Genomic DNA, 21,223 nt, shown 5'->3' with positions numbered 1-21,223 from the left:
GACCTTGGGGAGAAGGGGGGGCAGGGGTGTGGCCTCGAGTGACAGGGATGAGGCTATTGTTTGGGCTCTGGCAGCCGCTACTTTTAGGGAGCCTGTTCCGCTCCTGGTGGGATCACAAGACATCCCAGAGCAGAGAGGGGCCAGCAGAGCAGTGACAGGGTGGAAGGGCAAGTGGCCGGCAACGTGGCCAAAAGCGGAGGAAGAAAGGGGCTTTCCCCCCAGGAGCTGAGAGGTGAACCCTGAGTTTTCATTGACCCAGGACAGCAGCTGTGGGTGAGGTGCAGTGGAGGGAGGGACACATCCAAAGAGCTTTTGGTGTCTGGATTTAAGAGCCCGAGGCAAAAGGCCACTGCCCAGCGCACTGTGGGTTGATGTTTTGCTCATAATTTTGTGTTATGAATCCTGATTGTGATGTTTTCCCAAGTTAATACAAGGTGATTTTCCTCCTTTTTCTTAGTTTCTTTTCTACACTCAGTGGTTGTGAGTGGGGAAAGTATCATCTCTTAGAGGCACCCAGTGGCCAAGGTTAGTTTCCCCCGATTGCTGGGTGGGGGCTTAAGCAGATTGTGCACCCAAACAGGGAATTGTAACTTCAACCTTCATAGTAAGAGCCAGAGGTGCAACCTGACTCTGCTTGGGGTGGCAAAATACATAACGTCGCCCTGGTCAGGGAATTGCCCACATTGAGCACACGGTGAGAGTTGTGTGATCCGAACTGTCCATTGGCACCACCGTGCACTGGGCTGTCGACATGCTCTTGTCACGGAGTTACCGGGCAATGCTCTGGAACTGCTCCCCACCAAGCCAGTCAGGACTTTGGGGAGCCTCCTTTCCCTTGGAGCAGACTTGTTCAGGGCAAGAAGCCCACACGTCTTCACCTCCTGGGTCTCTCCTTGGAGCATTCAGCATCCTCTGCCCCTCCATGCGCTTCCCACAGCGAGCCCACCCAGGAGGGGTCCTGGGGAAGCCACAGGGTCCTGCACCCCAACTTTGCAGTCAGACGTGACTCTCAGCCAGCCAGTAAAACAGAGGTTTATTCGTGACAGGAACAGGGTCTAAAACAGAGCTTGTAGATACAGCGAACCGGACCCCTCGGCCGGGTCCATTCTGGGGAGCAGTGAGCCACACCCCCCCACGTCTGCACTTCACTCCTTGTCCCCAGCCAGCTCCAGACTAACAACCCCTCCCAGCCCCTCCTCTCTGCTCAGTCCCTTTCCCGGGCCAGGAGGTCACCTGATCCCTTTGTCTCCAACACCTTCAGCTGGCACCTTTGCAGGGGAGGGGCCCAGGCCATCAGTTACTAGGAGACAGAGTGCCAGGCATTTAGGTGCACTGGCCCTTTGCTCTGCCAGATACTTAAGAACTGCCTAGGGGACACTGAGGCACCAATACAGTATTCAGAGAAAACATTAAGAACATTCCCAGTTCGTCACAGCTCTCCTTCACGTAAATCCAGGCAATGTGACTCCTGGCCTGTCCTTGCAGAAAGATGTACCCCCTCTGCGGCTCTAAGCTGACCTCACTACAGACCTGTGCCAGGTAGTGCTCATTGTAAAAATGTTTCCTCTAAAAGTTGGGAAAACACCAACAACAAACAGTCCAGAGGAAGGGACCAGTTCCTTCCACTTCTTAATTGGGGACCATACACACTAATATAGCCCTAACCAGTGCCACAGAGCACAAAGCCCACCAGCAATGTCCTCCCTGGTCAGAGCTCCAGCACCTTCTGTACTTGCACTGCGAATGTGAAGAACAAGACTCCAACCCCATCCTTATTCCCTGACCTGGAAGATCAAAGAGACAGGCCCTTCTTCCAATCACCCTCTGCCTATCAATCTACCCTAAACTCATGAATGTGCATTTCCTGAACCCTCCCCATGCCCAAGTCCAACCGCTCCAAGGCACCGAACATCAAACACCTCTTCCTGGACCCCCAAATCCCTGCCATCTTCCACTTTTACAGATGCCCCTTCCCTGGTACTGCTCTTGCTCAGCAGCCCTGTGGCACCATTCCTGAGGGTCACCCTACCTCACTGGCTTCCTGCCATGTTGGGAAAGACAGCTCTCATCCTAAAAGGTCAGGTGAGCCAATCGGATGTAGAAGCCCACACTATCTTTTCCTACTGCATAGCTTAAGATCAGAGATTCACCTTGGGTGCAGAAACTACTGCACACCCAGAGAGCAAGCCATCATTGTGCAAAGAGGGATGGAAGGCCCTATCAAAGCCTGGAATTGAACCAAAAACCTTTAGATTTTCAGTCTAATGCTCTCCCAACTAAGCTACTTTAGAAACTGTTCAGCAGGGTTTTGGCCTCCTGCTTCTCTGTCTGGATGTTTTTGCAGAAGTTGAACACAAAGAGAACGTCACTGGGAGTGGCCCATGAAGACAAGACTCACTTTTGCCTGCCTTGCTCAGCTTGACTTACTTCCTCATCCCGTTCCTGCCTGAGTTCCCAGGTTGACCTGATGGCAGAAGGCGACTGCGAGCCAGTGGCGTGGGGAGAAAATGAGCTGGACCCTGAGCTAGACTAGACCCTGGCAGTGAGAGTCTGGTCACCACTTGCCGCCCCACCCTGTTGTCCTGGATTCCCCCACTGGGTGTCATTTAGGGAGGGAAGTGGTGCTTCTGCTTCCCCTCCCCAATTTTCACACGGCGGAGGAGTGCAAACAGGAAAACGAACAGCTGCTCCACACCCCCACTGGAGGAACCCGACGCCCTTAGCTGTGGTGAGTAAGAAGTGGCTGTTGTCTGACAGGGCCTGTCCCCGAGGAGCTGGAACAGCAGCTGCCGCCTCCCCCTCAGCTCCAGGCTGTGGGAAATGCTCATTGCGTGGCTGCATGGGTGGATGCTGCTCCATGCTCTGGAGACCGTCTGTACTGCTCTGTCAACCTCCCATCTTCACTGAGTCAGTCTGGTAAGGTCCCAAGTGCCCCCTCCAGCCTGGCAGCTGAGAGTCTGTGCGGACATCAGCCCCCCCTGCCAGCCCCCACAGGCAGCAGCAGTGCCAGCCCCCCCAGCACCACAGGGGCACTCAATGCACTTCCTGTGGGGAAATGGCTCCTTGGCGTCCAGCTCCTAGAGTGAGACCCAGGAGAAAGCAGTGTCTGGCTCACCTTGGGGGAGAGAAGAGACCTGATGAGTGTTGATCTCCCTCAGTCTTCCCTGCAATGCTGATCACTTTTATTATCACTGTAATAGTCAGCGCTTCCCTTCAGCGCTGGCCCTAGAGGGATGCAGGATCAGGAACAAATCCCCCTTTTCTGCACCAGGCCCTGCCCCTACTCCATCGCTTCCCCCAATCTCTCACCCTTGTCCCATCTCTTCCTGCCCTGCACCTTCCTGTCCCATTACTATCTCTCCCCCACATTCTCCTGTCCCCGCTCCTCCCTGTCAGCCCCCCCAGCACCTCCAGGCAGGCAGACAGGCAGGATAACTGGCAGGCAGAAGGCGCTGAAGGGGAAGAGAAGGAGCTTGTCCGCAAGGCCTGTAGCGGGGGCAGAGCTGGCTGCCAGTGGGCGCTGAAAACTTTTCTTCCCCTGTTAGTGCTGCAGCCCCATAGCACCCATGGATTTGCTGACTAGGCTCCTTTCACACTCTCTATAGAGCAGCAACCAGGGTTATGGCTGATCTATGGGACATGGGGCACTAGGTGAGTGGCAGAAGCTTCAGGTGCTGAAAGTTTGCCTGACACCTCAGGGACACAGTGTGAGGTGATGTCCCAGGCATCTTCATGAAAGGAGAAGAATAGGATTTACTTGGCTCTGGTCTACACTATGAGTTTAGGTCGAATTTAGCAGTGTTATATCAATTTAACCCTGCACCCATCCACATGACTAAGCCATTTTTGTCAACTTAAAGGGCTCTTAAAATCGATTTCTATACTCCTCCTCAATGAGGGGATTAGCACTGAAATCGACATCGTCGGTTCGAAATTGGGATAGTGTGGACGCAATTTGATGGTATTGGCCTCTGGGAGCTATCCCAGAGTGCTCCATTGTGACTGCTCAGGACAGTGCTCTCAACTCAGATGCACTGGTCAGGTAGACAGGAAAAGCCTCATGAACTTTTGGATTTCATTTCCTGTTTGGCCAGTGTGGCAAGCTGATCAGTACAGGTGACCGTGTGGAGCTCATCAGCAGAGGTGACCATGGAGTCCCAGAATCGCAAAAGAGCTCCAACATGGACCGAACGGGAGATACTGGATCTGACTGCTGTATGGGGAGACGAATCCGTGCTATCAGAACTCCACTCTAAAGATGAAATGCCAAAATATTTGACAAAATCTCCAAAGGTATGAAGGACAGAGGCTATAACAGGGACCCGAAGCAGTGCCGCATGAAACTTAAGGAGCTCAGGCAAGCCTACCAAAAAAACAAACAGGCAAACGGACACTCTGGGTCAGACCCCCAAACAAGCCGCTTCTATGATGAGCTGCATGCAATTCTAGGGGGTGCCTCCACCACTACCTCACCCCTTTTCATGGACTCCTGCAAGAGGGGAGTCTCACGCAACACGGATGAGAATTTTGGGGATGAGGAAGATGAGGAGGAGGAGGAGAAGGAGGGTAGCGCACAGCAGGAAAGCGGAGGAAGCGTTCTCCCCAACAGCCAGGAGCTATTTATCACCCTGGAGACAATACTCGTTCCAACGTGGGCTCCTGGACCTTGATGGTGGAGAAGGTACCTCTGGTGAGTGTACCTTTGTAAATGAAAGCTACTGGAATGCATTCAAGCAACATCCATTCTTTATCTCTCTGTGTTATCCTCAGGAGAGCGATATCATCCATGGTCACTGGTTGAAATAGGGAAATTTTATTACGGGGACATTCAGAGGCAAAATACAACCTTGTTCTGAAAGCACATGTGTTATGCAATGTAAAGAGCTTGGTTCACCATTAAAGAGTCTGCCCATTGTTCTTTAAAAATGTGTCTTTTTAAATACTACGCTCCCTATTTCCCCCCCTGCAGCTGCAAATGTTTCAACGCTCCCCATGTCATCTCCGTCCCAGAGGCTAACGCAGATAAGAAGGCAAAAAAAACACACTTTTAAAAAACGAGTTGGGTTGCAGAAGCCCCTTTGGGACTGTCACCTGCTGTGCCTGCCTCTGAGTCTGTTTTCCCTGCCAGCTTGGAACTTCAGTGCCTGTTTGAGCCAGACGTACTTCCCTGCTGCAAACACAGATCCAAGTCTGAACCTCGTCCCCCACAAGCTGCAGGCTTAGCTGAAAACAGCTTAAGAAGTGCTGCCCTCTCCGGCACTGAGCTACCCAGCTCCCAATGGGGTCCAAACCCCAAATACATCCCTTTTACCCTGTAGAAGCTGTAAAATCCTGTGACCAGGGCAGCGCCTAGCAGCCTGCGCATCTGCCTGCCAGCACGAGAGTTCGTAAGGCACTAATCTGGGTAATGGCAGCTAGGTGCCAGAGGACTGAAGAGTCAGCAGAGTGACGCAGTGGAAGTGTGCTGGGCCCATCACCCAAAAGTTAATGGATCAAAACCCTCCTCTGCTGCGTGGGTGTTTGTTTCTTAGCCCTTTAGGCCTTCGAGTGAGGCAGTGACTAGCAGAGCACCACGAGGCAAGAGGTGACTGAGGTGAGGTGATGGCCTGCCAGGGAGCTTTCTGGCTACCTGGGTATAGCGAGGGCCTCCTGTCCTGGAATGAGGCTGCGGTGCTTCCTGGTCCCCCTTTCTCACCCACACCGGCAGGCGGCTGCTTCACGAGAGCACAAGGGAGGCTCTCGGGATGCTAGGCAGCGCTGTGTGGCTGTCAGGGGAAAGAGCTGAGGCTCCCAACTCGACCTGCCATTGACTCGCATGGCTCCGCGTGCCGTCAGCTGGGGCAGGCCAGGCTGCGGACGTGACTCAGGCTTGGGTAGCATGGCTGCACTTTCTAGACGAGGCATGAGGCTGGCCAAGGGCTTTGCACAGCCTACAGGGAAGTGGGAAGGAGGCATCTTTGAGCCAGCGTGTCTAGTCAGTTTCTCGCTTGCCACTTGGCTGGAGACTGGAGGGGAGCAAAACTTTCCTGGCTGAAAGTTTGGTGCTCATCCTTGAGGATTAAGCCTGAGCCTCCAGCACGGCTGCTGGGAGATGGGTTTCTGAAAGGCATCCAGCTTGCTCTTCAGGCCACCAGCTGAAAGCACTGAGGCCAAGAGGGGTGGTTTTGAGGTGACAAAAGGGGGGCCTTTGAGACTCCAAGCAGGTCTTGTGGAGCAAGAGAATAGCATAAACTTATGGCCAGCCCCGGGTGGGCTTAAACCACCATCCTTTTGGTTAACAACCAAAAGCACTGACTCAATGCACCACAGAGACACATATAGCTGAGGCTATCTTGAGTGCAAAAGTCATCGGTGGCTTGCACAGTGCCAAGAGTGCAACCTGTGAGGCAGGAGGTGGCTGATGCCTGCAGCGGAGATCCCAGAAGTTCATAAGGGAGAGAGACTCCTACATGCCTTTAGTAACAAAGGTTTGGGGTTCACTGAGGCCAGTAAGGGGGTTACCATGTCAGCCCTGTAACCCTGGGTGGTAGGTAGCAGTGCAGCTTTGATCTAGAGCTCGGATCCCAACAACCAACCAGCAGCCCACAGCCTCCTCCTGGGTCTGCCCCACCTGGTTCCCCCTTACAGGCCGACCTTACCCTCCTCCCAGCCCTGGATTTGACCCCTAATCATCCTACTGCCACTCAGAACCACAGAAGTGGAGGTGCTGAAAGAGGGAGGGGTGACTCTAGAGTGGGGTTCTTCTCTAAAGATGGCTGGCAGAAAGGTGGTGCTCAGCTCTGTCAGCGACCTGCCCAGTGGCCTCACTGCCAGGGGATACAGACGTTTCTGTAAGGCATATTAAGGGGCCATTTGGCTTTGAAGCAAATGCAATGAATGTGCATTTATGAGAGGGAATTTCCATCATTTTACTAGTTGTTCATCAGTGGCCTAATGGATAAGGCATTAACTTCTGAAACTAGAGATTGTGGGTCCAAGTCCCATCTAGGGTGAAAAGCTACTTTCTTCCTGTATATTGCAAGGAAACCTTGGTCTTCCTTTCAGCAAGGAAGCTGGGAGATGTTTGAGCACAAAGTCCTGGATCTTGGGAACAACCACCAAGGATATTAGAAGGCTCAGTCTAGTGACCTAATGGATGCAGCCACACACCCCCATCCCAGGGCAGTCCCATCTGAGACCCAGGATCCATGGAGCAACATTCCGCTCCTACCCTGACAGGTGGGCTGTGCATATGATGGTGGAGGGCAGCAAGAGGAGAGTTTGCACTAGTGCTGCCTGGGCTGTATCTGCACCAAGGATAAAGGGAGGGGGTCATGCAGCCTGTATCTGACATTCCACAGTGCTACATTCACTCCAGGAAGAAGTCAAATGCTACACCAAGGGTGGTGAATTGCCATGTGATCACACAGTGCCCCTGTACACACATCATCTGCAACAAAAAAGACACAAAGTGCACACTGAGGAGACAGCTGGTTTGGTTCCAGGTTGCTTTTATTTCCAAAGGTACTGACGTGATCTTGCTTCTTTTATCCACGGGCAGAAATGCAATGGAGGAAAATCTCACATCCCTGAGCTGCCAGATGACGGTGAAAGGAAGAAAATGCACTGCAATGAAATTTAAAAAACATTCATAAACAATTTAACAATGAGAAGTAATTAAATAAAAAAAATCCAATGGACACACATGCTGGTGGCTTCTTCCCACCCCAGAGAGTGAGGGGCAGGGAGTGTGTGAAAGGCAAGTGGTTAAGTCTGAGGGAGCATATTCATATTTCATACAAGTTAAACAAATTATAGCCGCCAGCTACAAAATACTCCACTTGGTAACATCAATACAGAATATATCAATCTACAAGCAATACAGCCATACACAGCTAAGACAAGGTGTCCAGTTAATACCAGAGTTCCCACGGCCAAATAGCTGGAAGTGCCTTCACAGTCACTGCTAAGCGAAACAACATTGTGCAGAACCAAGAGCAGCCCTGCTGTGCCGTTAGGAAGGCCTGCAGGAAACTCAGCAAAACAATCTATGATTCTGTGCTTCTGCTTAGTAGTTACCAAGTGTGATCAATGAAACGGGGGGATAGCTCCCTTGATTGGACACCCAGCCAGCCAGTAGCTATAAAATCCTTCTGAGGCTTTGTCTACACTATGACTTTAGGTTGAATTTAGCAACCTTATTTCGATTTAACCCTAGACCCATGTACACGACAAAGCCCTTTTTTTCAACTTAAAGGGCTCTTTAAATCGATTTCTTTACTCCACCTCCACTGAGGGGATTAGCACTGAAATCGTCCTTGCTGGGTCAAATTTAGGGTAGTGTGGATGCAACAATGGTATTGGCCTCCGGGAGCTATCCCAGAGTGCTCCATTGTGACCGCTCTGGAGAGCGCTCTCAACTCAGATGCACTGGCCAGGTAGACAGGAAAAGGCCTGCGAACTTTTGAATTTCATTTCCTGTTTGGCCAGCGTGGCGAGCTGATCAGCACAGGTGACCATGCAGAGCTCATCAGCATGATGTGCACATTGCCGGGGCACATTGCCCAGCCCGTACTTTTTGAGAAGTCTATGATTATGTCTATGTCCTCATCACGCTTTTCACCGCACTGCTGTTGCCTCCTTGCCTGGTTTTGCTTTTGCAGCTTCTGGTTCTGCGCTGAAAAAAGGCAGGAAACAATTGTCTTCCCTTGCACTGATGGAGGGAGGGGTGACTGATGGTATGGCTTACAGGGAATTAAAATCAACAAAAGGAGTGGCTTTGCATCAGGGAGAAACACAAACAACTGTCACACAGAATGGCCCCCTTGAGGATTGAACTCAAAACCCTGGGTTTAGCAAACCGTTGATTTCACAAAACAAATCAGGTCAATTTCTTGTTTTGATCAATCTAGCTTTTATATCTTTGGCTGAGAGCAAACAGTGCAGTACAACTACTAGCCATCGTCATCTCCTGGCTGCTTGGCAGAAGATGGGAATGATCTGGCTGAGTCATTCCCATGTCTGCCCAGGTGACCCAACTGACCTCCCTGAGATCAGCTAAAAGAGCACCTAGGAGTACGGTAACGACTACCAATCATAATGGACTTTCTGCCACCAAAAGCCAATGAGCTGCTGCTCTGTAACAATGCAGTCCCATGTCTGCCAGAACCAAGGAAATGTATGGTGACGGTGAGCTGAGCGAGCTCCATGCTTGCCGAGGTATGGCATCTGCTCAGGTAACCCAGGAATAAAGGCGTGAAATGATTGTCTGCCATTGCTTTCAAGGAGGGAGGGAGAGGGGAGTCTGATGACATGTAGCTAGAATCACCCACGACACTGTTTTTGCCCCATCAGGCATTGGGATCTCAACCCGGAATCCCAATGGGCAGCGGAGACTGTAAGAACTGTGGGATAGCTACGCACAGCTATCCACATTGCAATGCTCTGGAAGTCAACGCTGGCTTCAGTACTGTGGACTTAATGCACTTAGAGCACTTTGTGTTGGGACACACACAACGAACTGTATAAAAACAATTTCTAAAAAAATGACGTATAAATTTGACCTTATTTCATAGAGTAGATATACCCCAAGACACTTGATCACAGCCTTGGATTGGCTAAGAAACTACTTATACTTTGGACTGATCTACACTGAGGGGGACAGAGTCAATGTAGGATACACAACTTCAGCTATAGGAATAGTGTAGCTAAACTTGATATACCTTATTTTGACTTATCTCCTGTCCTCACAACACATTCACTTCATTTCAACTTCAACCTCTTATTCTACCAAAGTTCTAGAGTCAACAGAAACATATTTGGAAATAGATTTATTGACAAGACACAATAAACCAAAGCCTAATAAACCAATTATTACCTACTAAACCAGTGGGAATATATCCTTTGATCTAAGATCTAAAAAGGCAAAAAGCAATGCTGACACCCTTGGATGTTACACAGCCCCTCTGCCCCCACCTCTTTCTACCTCGCCATGACGAGCTCCAAGACATGCACCAAACACCATTCACATGACTTTGAGAACTAGGTAACTGAGCGAGGATCACTTCCCTGAAATGACTCCAATAGAGGAATTCAAAGCAAGAACCATTAACACATAATTCTTCTTCGAGTGATTACTCATATCCATTCCAGTTAGGTGTGTGCGCCACGCGTGCACATTCGTCGGAAAACTTTTACCCTAGCAACTCAGTGGGCCGGCAGGTCGCCCCCTAGAGTGGCGCTATCATGGCGCTTGATATATACCCCTGCCGGCCCACCTGCTCCTCAGTTCCTTCTTACCGCCCGTGTCGGTCGTTGGAACAGTGGAGCGCGGCTTAGCTGACCTCCACTTCCCTAGCTACTCGTAGTTCTCGTATATAGTTATGCAGTTCTAATCCTTTTATATATATATTTGTATAGTTATACGTTTTTTCTTTGCTAACATAGTTAGTTTAGTAATTGTTAGTGGGGTTCAGGAAGTAGCCCCTTCCATGAACCCGGTGCCGGAGCCCATGCACGGCTCACTGGGTTTTAAAATGGGCTCAGCCTGCCAGAAGCCGATGCCGAAGGGAGATCCACACGACTCCTGTTTGAAGTGCCTCAGGGAATCACACTTGACAGCTAAGTGCCCCATTTGCAAGGCTTTTAAGCCAAGAACAAAAAGGAGTGGGATTTTCACTTACCCCTCCACCTTTGGCGCCGAGCGATGATCAAGCAGCTGGCAGAAGCGCCTCCTCGGCACCGGACCCCGCCGGTACTGCCAAGGCCTTTCAGCACCGGTAGTCGCCGGCACCGAAGTTGACTCGGCACCGCTCCCTTCCTCCGAGGTCGAGAAAGCCTACGATTCCTGCTGGTGCCTGACAGCTCCCCGGCACGCGCCGTGGTTGAGCCCCCTGCTCCTGCTGCTTCCATGCCACCTGCATCGCAGCCAGAGAGCTCGTCTAAGTCGGATTGCCCGGCACCGACACCTGCAGAGGCACCGATGACATCGGCACCGTCGATTCCAGTCCCCCAGGGCCATTGAATCCGGTGCCTGACAGCTCCCCGGCACGAGCCGTGGTAGAGCTTACTGCTCCTGCTGCTTCCGTGCCAACTGCACAGCAGCCAGAGAGCTCGTCTAAGTCGGCTCGCCCGGCACCAACACCTGCTGAGGCACCGACGACGTCGGCACCGTCGATCCCGGTCCCACAAGGGCCGTAGAATCCGGTGCCTGACGGCTCCCCGGCACGCGCCGTGGTTGAGCTACTGCTCCTGCTGCTTCCGTGCCAACGGCACCGCAGCCAGAGAGCTCGTCTAAGTCGGATCGCCCGGCACCGACACCTGCTGAGGCACCGACGACGTCGGCACCGTCGATCCCGGTCCCACAAGGGCCGTAGAATCCGGTGCCTGACGGCTCCCCGGCACGCGCCGTGGTTGAGCTACTGCTCCTGCTGCTTCCGTGCCAATGGCACCGCAGCCAGAGAGCTTGTCTAAGTCGGATTGCCCGGCACCAACACCTCTGAGGCACCGACAACGTCGGCACCGTCGATTCCAGTCCCACAAGGGCTGTCGAATCCGGTGCCTGACGGCTTCCCGGCACGCGCCGTGGTTGAGCTTATTGCTCCTGCTGCTTCCGTGCCGACGGCACCGCAGCCAGACAGCTCATCTAACTCGGATCGCCCGGCGCCGACACCTACCGAAGCTCTGACGACCTCGGTACCGTCGATCCCGGTCCCACGAGGGCCGTCGAATCCGGTGCCTGACAGCTCCCCGGTATGCACTGTGGTTGAGCCTGATGTTCCCTCCACGCCGGAGACATTACCAACGGCGAGGGATCTCATTGCCATGACAGAGTCGATGCTGCCTGACCCCGGCACCGCCGGTGCGGGTAATACAGTCTCTTCATGTGACCGTCCTCTGTCAGCACAGCAGAGCGGCACCGTTCATGATCACGGTCCCGCAGACACTCCAGGTCCTGTCGGCACGCCCGACACCACTTGCAGTCCCGGTGCTGTTTTCCTCATCGGTACTGGTCGCACTCGCTGCACCGGTCGGTATCCCGTTCGCCGACCCGCTATCGGCACCGTTCCGACTCCCGACACCGTGACAGGTACCTTGACTCCTGTAGCCTCTGCCTGAGCATCGAGATCTCGGTTGACCTCCCGGCACCGTTCTGGTTGCGGGTCTGGATCTCTTTCCAGGTACTGGTACGCCTCTCGGTGCCAGTCCCCGGTGCCGAGTTGGGCAAGGTCCGATAGAGTCAGAGACTCTGCCTGTGCCTTCTTTTAGTACCTCCATGGCCATCCGGACACGCATCCGTGTCATCCCACATGCGCAGATCTTATGCTCAGGACCACGATTCTGATATGGTGGCCAGCGGGCGCCAGCCCCGAAACCGACAGAGGCTTGGCGAATGAACCTGCTTGGCCGCCAGGTGTACTCTGCAGAGGCCCTGCAGCTCTGGGTAGCAAAGCAACAAGCCTTGCTTAGCTGCGATAATTATAGCACCTGGGTGAAGGTAGTTTAGTTTATGGAGTTTCTCCCTTAAAACTCCCGCCAAGAGTTCGCTGCCATCTTGGAGGACGGGGGCAAAAAGGTACCCAGAGCGTCCCTCCAGGCCTCGTTGGACGCAGCAGACTCTGCAGCCAGGACTCTGGCCTTTGGTGTCGCCATGAGGTGCATCTCATGGCTTCAGGTTTCAAACCTCCGGCCGGAGCTGCAGTATGCCATTCAGGATTTACCCTTTGTTGGTAAAGGCCTCTTCGCGGCAAAGACAGCCCCAGGCTGCGAAGCCTGATGGACAATAGGGTCCTAATGCGCTCTCTCAGCATGCATATGCCAGCGACCAACTGCAGGCCTTTCTGTCCCCAGCCGCCATACTCTGTGCCTAGCCAGAGACAGGACTTTGGCAAACGGCGAGGCCAAGGTGGTCGCAGACGAACGTCAGGACCCCTAAAGAGCCAAGATCAAGGTCCCTCGCAATTACCACTGGGACCAAAGACGAACCTTCCAAGGTGCGCCTGAGGGAGGTGTACCAGTCACAGGCCGGGATCCAAATCCCGCTTTCTCCTGGCGTGGCCCCAGTTAATTTCAGATCGCTGGGTCCTGCGCACGGTGGAGCATAGGTACCACCTCTAATTTGTTCCAGCCCTGTCCCCCTTCAGGGACCCCTCTCACGAGCAATTCCTCGTACAAGAGGTGCAGACGCCGACGGACGAAAGGGGCAAGGGGTTTTACTCCCGTTATGCCCTAGTCCCCCACTCGAACGCAGGTCTCAGACCTTCCTAGTCCTGCACGGACTCAACCGGTTTAGGATAAGGTTGAAGTTCCGCACGGTATCCCTGGGAACCATTATTCCATCCTTGCCTCCTGGGGGCTACTATGCCGCCCTGGATATGAAGGACGCGTACTTTCGCAACCCCATCTTCCCTCCGCACAGGAGATACCTCCGCTTTCTAGCCAACTGTCAGTACTTCTGGTTTATGGCCATAGTCGCCGCCTACCTTCGCTGATGTCGGATATGCGTTTTTCCGTATCTGGATGATTCGCTTATCCGAGGAGACTCTGAGACACAAACCACTCAGCGCGTGGCATCGTCACGGTCTTATTCACAGGTCAAGGCCTGATGATTACTATAGAGCAATCCACTCTGGTTCCCACGCAGAGGTTGGACTTCCTAGGGGCTATCCTGGTCTCCTACCTAGCCGGAGCCTGCTTATCACAACTGCGGTTTTAGGCAATGGCAACAATCATCTGAGGTCTGCAGGCTTTCCCAACGACCTCGGCTCGTACTTGTCTCAGTCTCCTGGGTCCATGGCTGCCCGCAAGTTTGTAACCAAACACGCCAAGCTCCGCCTCCATCCTCTCCAAGTCCGGCTCACCTCGGCGTACCACCCGGACAGGGAGCCAATGGTCATGGTAGTCACCGTTCCCTCGAGCACCTTAGGCTCCCTAGAGTGGTGGCTAACTCCCTCCCTGGTGTGGGCAGGGATGCGGTTTCATCCGCCCCAGACCTCACTGCCCCTGACGACGGACGCGTCATCTCTCTGCTCAAGTGCTCATGGTCACCTCTGAGCTTAAGGCCTTTGGTCTTCTCGGGAGCTGGCATTCCACATCAATGCCCCAAAAATGAGAGTAGTCCGCCTGGCGTGCCAGGGGTTCCAGCGGCAGCTGCGAGGCCGTTGTATCTCGGTGTTTACAGCCAACACAACGGCCATGTGCTTCATAAATATCCAGGGAGGGACATGGTCCTCCCCACTTTTGTCAGGAGGCCATCCATTTCCGGGACTTTTGCATGGTCCACTCGATGGAGCTGGTGACGTCCTTTCTCCCAGGCTGTTATAACCTTATTCCCAGATTTGGACCTTAGCGTCCAAAATATGGGGGTTAGCATGAAAACCTCCAAGCTTAGTTACCAGCTTGGCCCTGGTACTGCTGCCACCACCCAAAAAATTAGAGTGTTTTGGGGCACTCTGGTCCCACTGAAAAACCTTCCCTGGGGACCCAAGACCCAAATCCCTTGAGTCTCACAACAAAGGGAAATAATCCTTTTTCCCTTCCCCCCTCCAGATGCTCCTGGAGAGATACCCAGACACAAGCTCTGTGAAACTACGCAGAGTGATTCCCCCTCTCCGTTCCCAATCCTGGAACAAAAGCACTTTCCTCTTCACCCAGAGGAAATGCCAAATCAGGCTAGCAATCCAACACACAGCTCTCCCCTTGATTTCTTCCTCCCACCAATTCCCTGGTGAGTACAGACTTAATTTCCCTGAAGTAAAGAAAAACTCCAACAGGTCTTAAAAGAAAACTTTATATAAAAAAGAAAGAAAAAATACAAATGTTCTCTCTGTATTAAGATGATACAACACAGGGTCAATTGCTTAAAAGAACATTGAATAAACAGCCTTATTCAAAAAGAATACAAATCAAAGCATTCCAGCACTTATATTCATGCAAATACCAAAGAAAAGAAACCATAGAACTTACTATCTGATCTCTTTGTCCTTACACTTAGAAACAGAAGACTAGAAAATAGAACTACTTCTCCAAAGCTCAGAGGAAAACAGGCAGACAGACAAAAGACTCAGAGACACACTTCCCTCCACCCAAAGTTGAAAAAATCCGGTTTCCTGATTGGTTCTCTGGTCAGGTGTTTCAGGTGAAAGAGACATTAACCCTTAGCTATCTGTTTATGACACGCCCCCCAAATTGCAGACAGTGGGGAAGCTCACTGGCGGCAATTTCCTTCTAGAACTTGAAAATAAACAGATTAATACAACACATGCACCTTTACATATACTACTAAGTATATAACTAACAGACTTTTACATTTTAAGAACACTTTTTAACTACTGGATTCTGGGAAACTCTCACGGGAGAGTGCATCAGCAACTTTGTTAGAAGCTCCTGTGATGTGTTGAATTTCAAAATCAAAATCTTGGAGAGCTAAACTCCACCGAAGAAGTTTCTTGTTGTTCCCCTTGGCAGTATGAAGCCACTTTAGTGCAGCATGGTCAGTTTGTAGTTGGAACCGCCGTCCCCAAACATATGGGCGTAGCTTTTCCAGGGCGTACACAATGGCATAGCATTCCTTTTCACTGACTGACCAGTGACTTTCCCTCTCAGACAGTTTCTTGCTGAGAAACACGACAGGATGGAAGTTGTGATCTGTTGCTTCCTGCATGAGCACTGCTCCTATACCACGCTCAGATGCATCTGTGGTTACTAGGAATGGCTTGTTAAAGTCCGGGGCCCTGAGCACAGGGTCAGACATGAGCATCGCCTTAAGCTGGGTAAAGGCCTCTTGACACTCATTAGTCCACTTAACGGCATTTGGCTGGGTCTTTTTGGTTAGGTCGGTTAATGGGGCAGCGATTTGGCTGTAGTGTGGTACAAATCGCCTGTAGTATCCGGCCAAGCCTAAGAAGGATTGGACCTGTTTCTTTGACCTTGGGACAGGCCACTTTTGGATAGCATCCACCTTGGCCTGTAGGGGGTTTATGGTTCCTCGACCCACCTGGTGCCCCAGGTAAGTCACTCTGTTTTGGCCTATTTGACACTTTTTGGCCTTAACAGTTAGTCCTGCCTGCCTGATGCGCTCAAAGACCTTTTCCAGGTGTAGTAGGTGTTCTGGCCAGGAGTCTGAAAAAATGGCCACATCATCGAGGTAGGCAACTGCGAATTCTCCCAGTCCAGCTAGTAGACCATCTACCAGCCTCTGGAAGGTGGCGGGTGCATTTCGAAGGCCGAAAGGAAGGACATTGAATTCATACACCCCCGCATGGGTGACGAATGCTGACCTCTCCTTGGCAGGTTCATCTAGCGGTACTTGCCAGTACCCCTTGGTTAAGTCTATTGTAGAGATGAACTGGGCACGTCCCAACTTTTCCAATAGCTCATCGGTACGTGGCATTGGATAGTTGTCCGGACGAGTTACAGCATTTAGCTTACGGTAGTCCACGCAAAAGCGTATTTCCCCATCTGGTTTGGGTACCAGAACCACTGGAGATGCCCATGCACTGGTAGATAGGCGGATTATACCCATCTGTAGCATGTTCTGGATCTCCCGTTCTATAGCAGCTTGGGCATGAGGAGACACCCGGTAGGGTGGGGTTCTGATTGGGTGAGCATTACCTGTATCAATGGAGTGGTATGCCCGTTCAGTCCGTCCTGGGGTGGCTGAGAACAATGGGGCGAAGCTAGTGCACAGCTCCTTGATTTGTTGCCGCTGCAGACGTTCCAGGGTGGTTGAGAGGTTCACCTCTTCCACGCCACCGTCTTTTTTCCCATCGTAGTAGACACCGTCAGGCCACTCAGCATCATCTCCCTGGACTGTAAACTGACAAACCTGTAAGTCTCTGGAATAGAAAGGCTTGAGAGAATTAACATGGTACACTTTAGGCTTTAGTGAGGAATTGGGAAATGCTATGAGGTAGTTTACAGCTCCCAGGCGCTCTTGGACCGTGAATGGCCCTTCCCATGATGCTTCCATCTTATGGGCCTGTTGCGCCTTCAAGACCATAACCTGGTCTCCTACCTTGAAGGAACGTTCTCTGGCATGTCTGTCATACCAGGCCTTTTGCTCTTCTTGAGCATCCTTTAGGTTCTCTCTAGCAAGGGCTAAAGAGTGTCGGAGGGTGCTTTGTAGGTTGCTTACAAAGTCCAGAATGTTAGTTCCTGGAGAAGGCGTAAACCCCTCCCATTGCTGCTTCACCAACTGTAATGGCCCCTTAACCTCGTGACCATACACAAGTTCAAATGGTGAAAACCCTAAACTGGGATGTGGTACAGCCCTGTAGGCAAACAGCAACTGCTGCAACACTAGGTCCCAATTATTGGAGAATTCGTTGATGAATTTTCTTATCATGGCCCCCAAAGTTCCATTGAACCTTTCCACCAGGCCATTGGTTTGATGGTGGTACGGGGTGGCAACCAAGTGATTTACCCCATGAGTTTCCCACAGTTTTTCCATGGTCCCTGCCAGGAAATTAGACCCTGAATCTGTAAGGATGTCGGAGGGCCAACCTACCCTGGCAAAAATGTCTGTTAGGGCCAGGCATACAGTGTTAGCCCTGGTGTTGCCTAGAGCTACTGCTTCTGGCCATCGGGTAGCAAAGTCCACTAAAGTCAGTACATACTGCTTTCCTCTGGGCGTCTTTTTTGGGAAAGGGCCCAGAATATCCACAGCTACTCGCTGAAATGGGACCTCAATTATGGGGAGTGGCTGGAGAGGGGCCTTGACCTGGTCTTGAGGCTTACCTACTCTTTGGCATACCTCACAAGACCGGACATACTTGGCAACATCCTTGCCCATCCCCTCCCAGTGGAAGGACTTCCCCAACCGGTCCTTGGTTCTGTTCACCCCAGCATGGCCACTGGGATGATCATGGGCTAAGCTTAAGAGCTTCTCCCGGTACTTAGTTGGGACCACCAACTGTTTGTGCGGCTGCCATTCTTCCCGGTGTCCACCAGAAAGAATTTCCTTGTATAAAAGTCCTTGGTCTATAACAAACCGGGATCGATTAGAAGAGCTGAGAGGCGGTTGGGTGCTCCGTGCCGCCGCCCACGCTTTCTGAAGGCTGTCATCTGCTTCCTGCTCAGCCTGGAACTGTTCCCTTGAGGCTGGGGTCACCAGTTCCTCCTCAGACTGTGGACTTGGGCTTGGTCCCTCTGGAAGCGATGTAGGTGATGGGGTTGTTTCCGTTGCTGGTGAACCGCTCTCCGCTGGTGCACCTGAGGGTATTTCAGGCTCTGGCTGAGCCTTTTGGGTATGGCTGTCGTGTGCTTCTGCCAGTTTTGGCTCGCTGGCGCCCTCTGGCGTTGAGTTTGAAGATGTGGTTGCACTTGCTGGTGCTGGTTGCTGTTCCAGTTCCGGGCCTGGTACTGGAGATGCTGTGGCTGTTTCAGTGGTAGGCATGGAATCCGGGTCCACTGCCTCTGTCTGGGTCTCTGGTAACACAGACGGGGCTTCTGTGGACGGCTCAGGAACAGGAATGGGTCTGGAAGCTTGCCTGGTTTGGCTACGGGTAACCATTCCCACTCTCTTGGCCCGCTTCACTTGGTTGGCCAAGTCTTCCCCCAGTAGCATGGGGATAGGATAATTGTCATAGACTGCAAAAGTCCACATTCCTGACCAGCCTTTGTACTGGACAGGCAGTTGAGCTGTAGGCAAGTCTACAGCTTGTGACATGAAGGGGTAAATGGTAACTTTGGCCTTTGGGTTGATGAATTTGGGGTCAACGAAGGATTGGTGGATAGCTGACACTTGTGCCCCCGTGTCTCTCCATGCAGTAACCTTCTTTCCGCCCACTCTCAAATTTTCCCTTCGCTCCAAGGGTATTTGAGAGGCATCTGGGCCTGGGGATCTTTGGGGTGATGGTGGTGTAATGAATTGCACTCGCATGGTGTTCTTGGGACAGTTGGCCTTGATATGTCCCAGTTCATTACACTTAAAGCATCTTCCATCTGATGGGTCACTGGGCCGAGGTGAGTTACTGGAGACTGGTGAGGTTGAAGAGTAGGGTATCTGTGGCTTTACTTGGGTGGTATGGAGGGTCTTTGGCTGTCCTCGGTTGTAGGGTTTATGGTCTGTGTGCCCCCTGGGGTAATCGTTCCCCTTGACAGTAGCTTTTTTGCTTTCTGCCAGTTCCATCCATTTGGCTCCAATCTCCCCCGCCTCAGCGATAGTTTTGGGATTTCTATCTTGTATGTACCGTGTGATGTCTTCAGGAACACCATCCAAGAACTGCTCCATTTGTATGAGGAGGTTCACTTCTTCCAAGGTTTGAATGTTGTTTCCTGTTAACCAGGCCTCATAGTTTTTTGCAATGTAGTAGGCGTGTTTGGGAAATGACACCTCTGGTTTCCATTTTTGGGTTCTGAAGCGCCGACGGGCATGATCTGGGGTTATCCCCATCCTGTATCTGGCCTTGGTTTGAAAAAGTTTATAGTCATTCATTTGCGGCTTGGGCATTTCAGCTGCCACCTCTGCTAAAGGTCCACTGAGGTGTGGCCTTAATTCTACCATGTACTGGTCTTCGGGGATGCTGTACCCAAGACAGGCTCTTTCAAAATTTTCCAAGAAGGCCTCGGTGTCATCACCTGCCTTGTAGGTGGGAAATTTCCTGTGCTGGGGAGCAATAATTGGCGCCGGGTTGTTAGGGTTGGCTGGCACATGCAGCCCAGCTTTTGCCATCTCCAGTTCATGTTTTCTCTGTTTTTCCTTCTCTTCATTCTCTTTTTGTTGTTTTTCCATTTCTTTTTGTTGTTTTTCCATTTCTTTTTGGTGCTTTTCCATTTCTTTTTGGTGCTTTTCCATTTCTCGGCGGTGGGCTGCCTCATCTTCTGCTTGTTTCCTTCGGTAGGCCACCTCTTCTTCTTCTAGTTTTCTTTTGTGTGCTGCCTCTTGGGCTGCCTGTTCTCTTTGGAAGGCTGCCAGTTTGAGGCTTTCTTCCTTTTCTTTCATCTCCATCTGTCGCCTGTGTTCAGCGTCTTTGATTTGTTCTTCGGCGTCAATCCTTGCCTTAGAAGTCATGGTTCCTGTTTTCTTGTGTTGGAGTGCCCTCCGATGTTTATCTTCTGAACTGCAGGCTCTCTGTTGCCTCCTGAAGTCTGCCTAGCAACAGTGCTTTTTTCCTTTTCTCTCTCTAGCTAATGTTCAATTAAGGGAAACCAGAAAAACCACTTTATCTGCATGCATATAAGTGCTGGTACTTGCCTCCTAATGGGAGGGCTATTGCATGACAAAAGACCCTTAACAGTCTTCTCGCTTAATATGCAAACCACAAACTGCTAGAGAGCAGAAAAAAAAATTCTCTCTGGTTCCCTTTTAAAACCAAACTGTTTCTCTCTGCTAAAAAGCCCTTAGCAGAGAAAAGAAAAATATAATATTCCTACTGGCTTCTGGATTCTGTCTATATCCCGCCGCTGCTACACCATGTTATAACCTTATTCCCAGATTTGGACCTTAGCGTCCAAAATATGGGGGTTAGCATGAAAACCTCCAAGCTTAGTTACCAGCTTGGCCCTGGTACTGCTGCCACCACCCAAAAAATTAGAGTGTTTTGGGGCACTCTGGTCCCACTGAAAAACCTTCCCTGGGGACCCAAGACCCAAATCCCTTGAGTCTCACAACAAAGGGAAATAATCCTTTTTCCCTTCCCCCCTCCAGATGCTCCTGGAGAGATACCCAGACACAAGCTCTGTGAAACTACGCAGAGTGATTCCCCCTCTCCGTTCCCAATCCTGGAACAAAAGCACTTTCCTCTTCACCCAGAGGAAATGCCAAATCAGGCTAGCAATCCAACACACAGCTCTCCCCTTGATTTCTTCCTCCCACCAATTCCCTGGTGAGTACAGACTTAATTTCCCTGAAGTAAAGAAAAACTCCAACAGGTCTTAAAAGAAAACTTTATATAAAAAAGAAAGAAAAAATACAAATGTTCTCTCTGTATTAAGATGATACAACACAGGGTCAATTGCTTAAAAGAATATTGAATAAACAGCCTTATTCAAAAAGAATACAAATCAAAGCATTCCAGCACTTATATTCATGCAAATACCAAAGAAAAGAAACCATAGAACTTACTATCTGATCTCTTTGTCCTTACACTTAGAAACAGAAGACTAGAAAATAGAACTACTTCTCCAAAGCTCAGAGGAAAACAGGCAGACAGACAAAAGACTCAGAGACACACTTCCCTCCACCCAAAGTTGAAAAAATCCGGTTTCCTGATTGGTTCTCTGGTCAGGTGTTTCAGGTGAAAGA

This window comes from Gopherus evgoodei, chromosome 4 (genome assembly GCF_007399415.2).
Source record: "Gopherus evgoodei ecotype Sinaloan lineage chromosome 4, rGopEvg1_v1.p, whole genome shotgun sequence".
NCBI classification, from domain to species: domain Eukaryota; kingdom Metazoa; phylum Chordata; order Testudines; family Testudinidae; genus Gopherus; species Gopherus evgoodei.
This window is presented reverse-complemented; position numbering follows the sequence as displayed.